This window comes from Fukomys damarensis, unplaced genomic scaffold (genome assembly GCF_012274545.1).
Source record: "Fukomys damarensis isolate Sample0158 unplaced genomic scaffold, DMR_v1.0_HiC HiC_scaffold_17, whole genome shotgun sequence".
Classification (NCBI taxonomy): domain Eukaryota; kingdom Metazoa; phylum Chordata; class Mammalia; order Rodentia; family Bathyergidae; genus Fukomys; species Fukomys damarensis.
Genome location: NW_022900929.1, coordinates 13,478,081 through 13,485,800, shown reverse-complemented (window position 1 = coordinate 13,485,800; position 7,720 = coordinate 13,478,081). Strand labels below are relative to the sequence as shown.

Here is a 7,720-nt window from a genome sequence, read left to right as displayed (position 1 = left end):
GAGTATTACACAATAAATGCTGTGAGTGTTCACATCACTTTCCTAAAAACATAACAAATCTCCAACTCTGGCTCACCTGGGTTGTAGTTCAGGAATTGTGGCCCTCTATGAATATCCAGTTTGGAAAGCAATTTGTACTAGTCAGTGTATGATATATTGTCACTTTATTTTGTATAAGCTCCCTGGGAATGTAATTCAATGAATATTTGAGCCATTTCTTTATTTTATGTTCATATAAATGCCACAAAAAATGATTATATTATTCTTAGGTATCTGCATGGCTTTGGGACCTTTTGGTGACTGTATGGAATTTTGCTCCTTAAGTCTTAAATCTTTAGCAACCAATTCTCCCCAAATTTATTAGCATTGGTGGAGTAATGTAGCATGTATATACTATAATAAAGGGTTTACTCTTTTTAAAAATATGACATCATCACTGTGACACATGAATATCTCTAGCTTCACCGGAAACAAACAAAATATAACCTTTAAGAAATATAATCTGTAGGCAGAATCATTCAGAAACTAATGAAGGCAGCTCATTATCGATGGGAATCATATGTGCCTGATGGGCACTCAGAGTGAATAACACTGTTATCAATTGTTCATATGTATCTCTGCAAAATATATTAACTTGAGCTGTATCTCCATTTACCAAATAAGCAAGTTGAGACACAGAAAAAAAAAAATGTCCTGCAGTTGGCCTTTGAGTTGACTTTCAGGTCAAAGAAAAGATGCTTAGATCTTTGTCACCAAATTCTTCTCTTCATCTTGTTCTTGATTATCCTCTTCCTTCTTCTTTGCTTCCTCTTCTTTCTCCTGTCTTTCAATGTCATTAGTCCATGCTTCTTTGTTTTCGGAATTAGGTTATTATCGTCATTGTCGCTAAGCATTTTTCAGCTCCCATGTGAAACATACACTTAGGGGAAGAAGATGTGAAAAGGATGAAGATGTGTTATGTACATATCCCAACACTCTATGATGGATGTACTCATGTACCACAAACATGTAATAATAAACACAAAAAATTTTAAAAATTAATTATTAGCCTTTTAGAGACAAAATTGCAGACAGTGGGAAGTATATGAGCCATAGGATGGATTTTATAAAACCAGTGGAAGAAACCCATTATTTGGCAGAGCCATTAAGGTTTAATATAAGCACTCCAGATATAAGACAGATCCTGTGGCCATAATGATAAACAGTATGAAATACAGGTAAGATTTTAAAGTCATTTCTGCAGTTATACTTCAGTAAATCTCGATTAACTGAGAGTAACTGTCCACAAAGCAACAGGGAGGTTGGTGCTGGGTAGTTTGGAGAAGGGCAGAAATGTCAACTGAACTTTACTAAAGACATCATGCTAATGTGATGTTCCTTATGATTTGGTGAGGTAAGTTACAGCTGAATCTTTCCTTCAAGGAAGCCCGGGCACGAAGACATTTAATAGTGTACTGATTTGGAAATAAAGCCAGTGGTAGATTCTCTGCTAAAACTTAGGGCATCTGAGGATCCCAGATCTGACATCACCGATTTAGCTGAGCTGAAGATGAATTGAGTCACCAGTGAAAATTCTGGGGGAGGGGGACCCTAAAATAATTTCTTCTGACTATGCTACATCTTATCTTGCCACACTGTGGGTGACAGAGCCTGTCCTCATTATCTTATGCCCAACCATGAGCCCTTGTGTAGGACAAGTGAGAAAAGTGAAGTCTGTGGTGTGATTTTGATTGTCATGTGGGAAGAGGATGTAAACGGCTCCCTCCTCAGGGACCAGGGATCCTAGTGCGCAGGCCTTCAAAGACGGATCCAGGGCACAGCACTCGCTTCTCTGCCTGACAGCTGAGAGCGCACCTCCTACTTCTTTGGCCACAAACACACATTTTTAGTAAGATATCAGTTGAGCAACAGAATAGCGGATATGCGGTTTAATTGCATTCTGCATCCCCTAAGTTCTGTCCCCTCACTCTTAAAGAAAATATCACAACCTTTGGGTTCACCAGGAGGTTTTCTCCACCATCAAACTCCAAATGTCACATAAAAGTTCTGACCAAGATAGGATCCACTCCACCAACTTGCAGTGCAAAATAAGGTCTCCTTTTTCCTGGTGTCTAATTCATGGGATGCTAATCCCCTGGGGCGTGTAACCATTGCTTTCCTATTGAAGGGCAAATCAGCAAGAGAGGGATCTGGATTATTTGGCAAAGTCTCTAGAGCAAAACCCTTTTTATACAGCTGTTGCCACTGTGTTGTTCCCAAGTCCCCAGACAGGGGCCTTGGAGAGGTCCCCAGGCCCTGTAGTGTACCTGACTTCACTACTGCACGAAGGCTATGGAGGATGCTCCTCTTCTCTGAGGCCGAGTCTCATTTAGGGTTACCCCACACCAAGCCAGGCCCCAAATCTAAGACATAATTGTACTACTTTACACTCAGCCACAGGTGTTTTCCCCAGAGAGTGCCATTGGTCCGTTCATCCTGCTTTTAATGATACTGAGCCTAAATCCAACTCTTTTGCGGGCCTCTGTCTCATCTGTTGGTCTCATTGAGGGCAATGTTGGGACAACAGATATCCTCTGCCAACTTTGCCAACTTAGGGAGGCAACGCTCTCATTCTCTTCCTCCTAGAAGCTTGTTTGGCCCTTAATATGGATCTGTGGTGTAAAGGGGAAGGACAATAGCCAGCTTTATCTGCTGTGAAACTGTGACTCAGCAGTTCACCCTGCCAACAAGAAAACCAGTGTGCGTTTGTCCGGTATCACAAATTTAAATGGTGACCTATTTTTTTTCCCCGGAACATAAAAAAGGGGGTTAGCTCAGCTGCTAAAATTAGAAATTACCAATTTTTGTCCATCACATTTCTAATAAAATTAAAAGTACAACAAATTCAGCAAATAAATAGATAAAAATAATCACCCCCCCAAAAAAAACAGTACTGTCATGAACTATATAGTCATCTTAATAGAAACACTGGGTCAGGGCTGAGTTCTGACAGAATATTTTATATATAAAAAGTCACCACAGTCATAGATGTTCTGATTGTGTTAGGGACCCAGAGAATGTCTGTGGAATACAATACAAATACAACAATCCAAAATTCAAACTGTTCCAAAATCCAAATCTTTTGACGTGATGACCCAAGTGAAAAAAATCCCATACCATGCAACTTGCTTTGATGCATAAAATTAATTATAATATTGCTGGAAATTATGCTCAAGCTATGTGACTAAGGTACATACGTAACAGAAAAGAGTTTTATATTTAAGCTTGGGTCCCATCACCAAAATACCTCATTATGTCTGTGCAAAAGTACAAAAGTGTGAAAAAAAATATCTGAAATCCAAAACTCCTCAGATCAGGGGTACTCCACTTGCTGTACAAGCAGGAAGTTTATGCGAAGGATGAGGAATATTCCACTTCCTTCACACAGAGGTCAGCGATGACGAACTGCTGGCCTGGGTGGGTGGACATGAAGGTGATCTCCCAGATCCTCCCAAGAATGTTCCACATGCACTTCCGGTGTAAAGGTTGGAGTTAAGGCTGGGCAGCTTTCACCCCATTCCATTTCAGGGTGGATCACATCTAACCTAATACTTGATGACAAGATCACCAAACAAAGCAAATATTACATGTCATTAAGTCATCTTAGAAAAACTCTCCAATGTGCTCATAAGTGCAGAAGTACTTCTCTGTGAGTGTGGCCCCAGAAGAATGTCAGCTTCACATCTATCTCTCTGCCGGGCTTGGGAAGTGCACTGAATGGAGCAGCAAGTGAAATCATCCACAATGCCATGATATTTCCTCTGCCTCAAGCCTGTGCAATTTAGGTGACACCAGTTAAATGTACTGATGATGTTACTTCATGGTACGTGGAAAGGGGAGACATAAAACCGGGGCATTACGCAAAAGGAAGGCAATATTCACTAGTCAGAGGAAAGGAAAACACGCTTCTAAAAATAACAATTGAATTGAAACAGGGGAAAAAATGTTTTGCGTGTATTTTCAACAAGCAGCCAGTGTGAGATGAAGCCAAAACATTAAAGGAATACAGAAAAGACCGAAATCGTTCTTGCAACTACCTACAGCATTTCTAGATTTTTTTCAGAATGGTTTATAAAGTGTTTCTCAATCTGGCTTCTAGGGAACCACACTCTTTCTTCTATCGTGCCAATCATTCTTTGTCCATCTTCATTGCCTCTTCTTCTTTATATTCCTAACTTCTACAAGCTGGGATACTCCTGGATGTAGTCTTTGGACCTCTTCTCCCCACCCCCCAGAGACACACTTGCTGGCTCAGTGATCACCTCCATTCCCATAGCTGTATCATCCAGATAATTATTAACTGAAGGACATTAAGAACTGGGAAAACTAGGGTTATCTGTAGAAATTGCTGTCCTGCTGTTCCTCGGCATGCTGGTCCTATTAGGGCCCAAGGCCAGCTGATGACATCACTGCTTATATGGTTTGATCTATAAAACACCTCCCCTTACAGTGACCAGGTATGTTATGGAGCTCAGTGGAGAGGGCGAGTGTCACCAGTTTAGTGGGCACCACTACACCCTTCCAATACTTTGTTGGGATATTTGTTCAGCCCATCACCATGGACCTCTCAAGTGATGCTCATTTTTTAAAAATTGTCACCAAATGTTCCAGTAATCAATGATTATTTTTATGGAGGGTTGGTACCTGTACAGGTGCAGATGTACATGCCCATCTTAATTCTTTTTATTTCCCTCCTCTCCCTCCAAGTGATGCTCTTCTTGAGCATTCATCCCTTTGAATTTGCCAAACCTTGTCCTTGGAGAGTGCAAGCCTCTTGTGGACATTCAGAGTAGAGCTTTTGGACGTCATGAGCTTCTCCTGGATCCCTCCCTGTTAGTATCTTTTCCATTAGTTATTTGGCCCGAATAAATCTTATCTTTCAAAAGCTTCCAGAGCCAGGCAGGATGGCAGGTATCATCTCAGTACTCTGAGAGGCTGAGCAAGAGGATCATAAATTTGAAACCAGCCTGGCAAGTTAGTAAGTTAGTGAGACCCTGTCTGGAAAGAAAGAGAAAGAGGGAGGGAGAGAGAAAAGAGGGAGGAGGGAGGGAAGCAGAAATTAAGGGGAAGGGAAGGAGAGGAAAAGAGGAGAAGAAAAGAGAAGAAAAAGCATGAGAAGAAAAAAAGAAAAAGAAAGAAAAAAGCTGTCTCGGTATTTTCTTTGGTCCCTCAGTAAACTGCTCCCCTGCCCCAGCACACCTGCGCTGTGGATGGGACACTTACCCGATTTCAACTTTGATGGATGGGACCTGAACTCTTGATTCCCATCACATTTTCTCTTCCTCCAGCATATCCCTTCTTTGTCAATGACATTATTGTTTACTAAATTGCTCAGGGTAACAATCTGGAGACTGGGCTGGGGGTATAGCTCTGTGACAGAGAAGTTGCCTGGAATATACAAGGGCCTGCATTCAATCCTCAGTAACACTAAAACAAACAAACAGATTGGAATCATTCTTCACTTTCTCCTTCTCTCCTTTCCCTATCTGATCCTTCATAAAATCTGTCATAGATATTTAAAATATTTCAAAACATATGCACGATCTGGGGCCTCCTCACTGTCCTTCTTGATACCACCCTGATCCAGGCTGTGGACATCTCTTTCCTGGATCACTGCCATCTTTCTCAATAGGTCTTCTTTCTTCTACATTTTTCCCTCACATTCTGTTCTTGTCACCATGGCCAGGTATGTCCTTTACATCAGATCGAGTCTCCCTTACTCAGAAGTTTCAGGTGAGGGCTGAGAATGCAGCTCAGTGGCAGAGCATTTGGTTAGCATATTTGAAGCCCTGGGTTCAAACCCCAGTACAAAAAAAAAAAAAAAGGGGTTTCTAGCCATACAGCTGGAATAAAAATCTCATCTCTCAATGTCTTTCAAGAGCTTCGTTATGTGGCCCCTGCCTAATTTGTCAGCCACAACACATGACTTTGGGCCCTTTCTCCACAAATCCCAAGTAACTTTGGCCTTTCTTAGTTCCTAGAACCACACTAAACTCTTAGCCTCACAGGAACATTTTGTTTGTTAATTCTTTAAATTGGAAATACCTGCTGCAGTTTTAGTTGGCTCCAAGCCTAAGAACCCATGCACAGAGGATAAGGATGGGCGTAACTAAAAGAGGTAATGTGGTCTAACTTCATACTTCTGATTTTTAGCACCATGGGTGAAGTCTGTTGGAAAGAAGAGAGAAGTCATTTAAATCAAGTTTATGATTTAATCTTCAATCTAGATATGTTTTGGCAAAGCAAATGATGAAATTTGTTCAGTTGTCAAAGGACATAAGTAGAAGATTTATTATAGTGTGGTTGAAGACAAAGTTTGAGGGGGATTAAGAAATAAGAATAAAATATTCCTTGTTTATAGTGCATTTAGTTGACTCTTCTCAGCATACTAGTTCTTGTGGTATAGAGAAAGCTATTGGTGTACATTAATATCAAAATCAAACACATAAAAAAACTTCCATGTTGGCCTACTAATAGTCCATTCTTTAAGGTTTCTAGGTGATGTATGTGGGATGTATTACAAGGCTACTACACCCCAATGAGTAGTATTATGTTTGAGTCAATTAAAATAATCTCAAAAATCTCAGAATGCAAGCAGTCAGAAAGGAACTCTCACAAGCTTTTGTTTAAAAAAATAGAAAAAACAAGCAAGCAAACACAGAAACAAAGATGTACTTCCATTGATGGAGGTATAAATCTAAAACACAACTCAAGAATGGAAAAGTCCTATAAAAGGACCCTAGGTAAATGTTGAAATCAACGAATCATGGGGAGTGATGTACACTATAAATATGGGTTAGACATATAAATTCACAAGTCAAAACAATTGCTTCAAAATAATCACACATTATAAAATTAACTAAATCACAGCATTATGGATCTACTACTCCATATCAATTAAAACTAAGAAGAATAACTGGAGAGTAACGTGAAAATGTACCAAATTTCTTACTGCAAATACTAGCTCACTCAAAAGATACTAAGAGCTAGAAATGTATGGGTTAAAATATATGATGCCCCTTGTTTCTTATAATAATCTTGCTCTGATATTGAATGCCTTTGAATAATGAAGGGGATCAAGAGATGAAGGGAGTAGGGAGTAAGGGAAAGGGAAGGAGATGAAAAAAGAATTAAAATGTGTCATGTGCATGAAACAACTCCACACAAGGAATGCAATCATTATGTACTGCAAACATGTACTGATAAAAATAAAAACCAGAAAATAAAACAGTAAGAAATGAAAAAAAAATTATAACTTGACACTGCAAAACACTCAATTAGAATAAAAGATTATAACTTTCAAGTCACTACACAGTAAAAAATAAAATCCTTAATGCTGATATAATTGTCAGGAGTCTTTGTGAACTGATAACATCAACATATTATTTCTACTTTATATAAAACTTATTTGCAAATAGAAGAAAAAAATATCAGTATAACAGCTTTGTAGTTATTGACATTGTCTCTGTCAATATTTTTTTAAAGCTTAAGCACTTAAAAGTGTAATAATATTCATAGGATAAAATAGCCTGTATTTATTTACTTTTCACTTCAAAATGAATATATATTTTGCTCATGTGTTTGAAAAACATTTAGAAAACATGTAGCATATGCTGACACAAAACTTCAATAATTTTCCTACAGTACATATTGCACAGAAAATATCAGATAAAAATTCCAT

At 39.0% G+C, this 7,720-nt stretch overlaps 1 long non-coding RNA gene across 3 annotated transcripts in view; it reads right to left on the bottom strand.

The window, feature by feature from the left end:
• Positions 1-261: 261 nt before the first annotated feature.
• LOC104853031 overlaps positions 262-7,720 on the bottom strand; it is a 46,620-nt gene continuing 39,161 nt past the window's right edge. For 2 of the 3 annotated variants that reach the window (XR_002024929.2, XR_002024928.2), the window contains exons 8-10: positions 6,085-6,207; positions 5,263-5,427; positions 3,821-5,037 (exon numbers count right to left, since the gene is read on the bottom strand). This is a non-coding gene — a long non-coding RNA (uncharacterized LOC104853031). Of the gene's footprint in view, positions 920-3,820; positions 5,038-5,262; positions 5,428-6,084; positions 6,208-7,720 lie in introns of those variants that run through there. The other variant, XR_002024930.2, reaches the window with a different exon arrangement.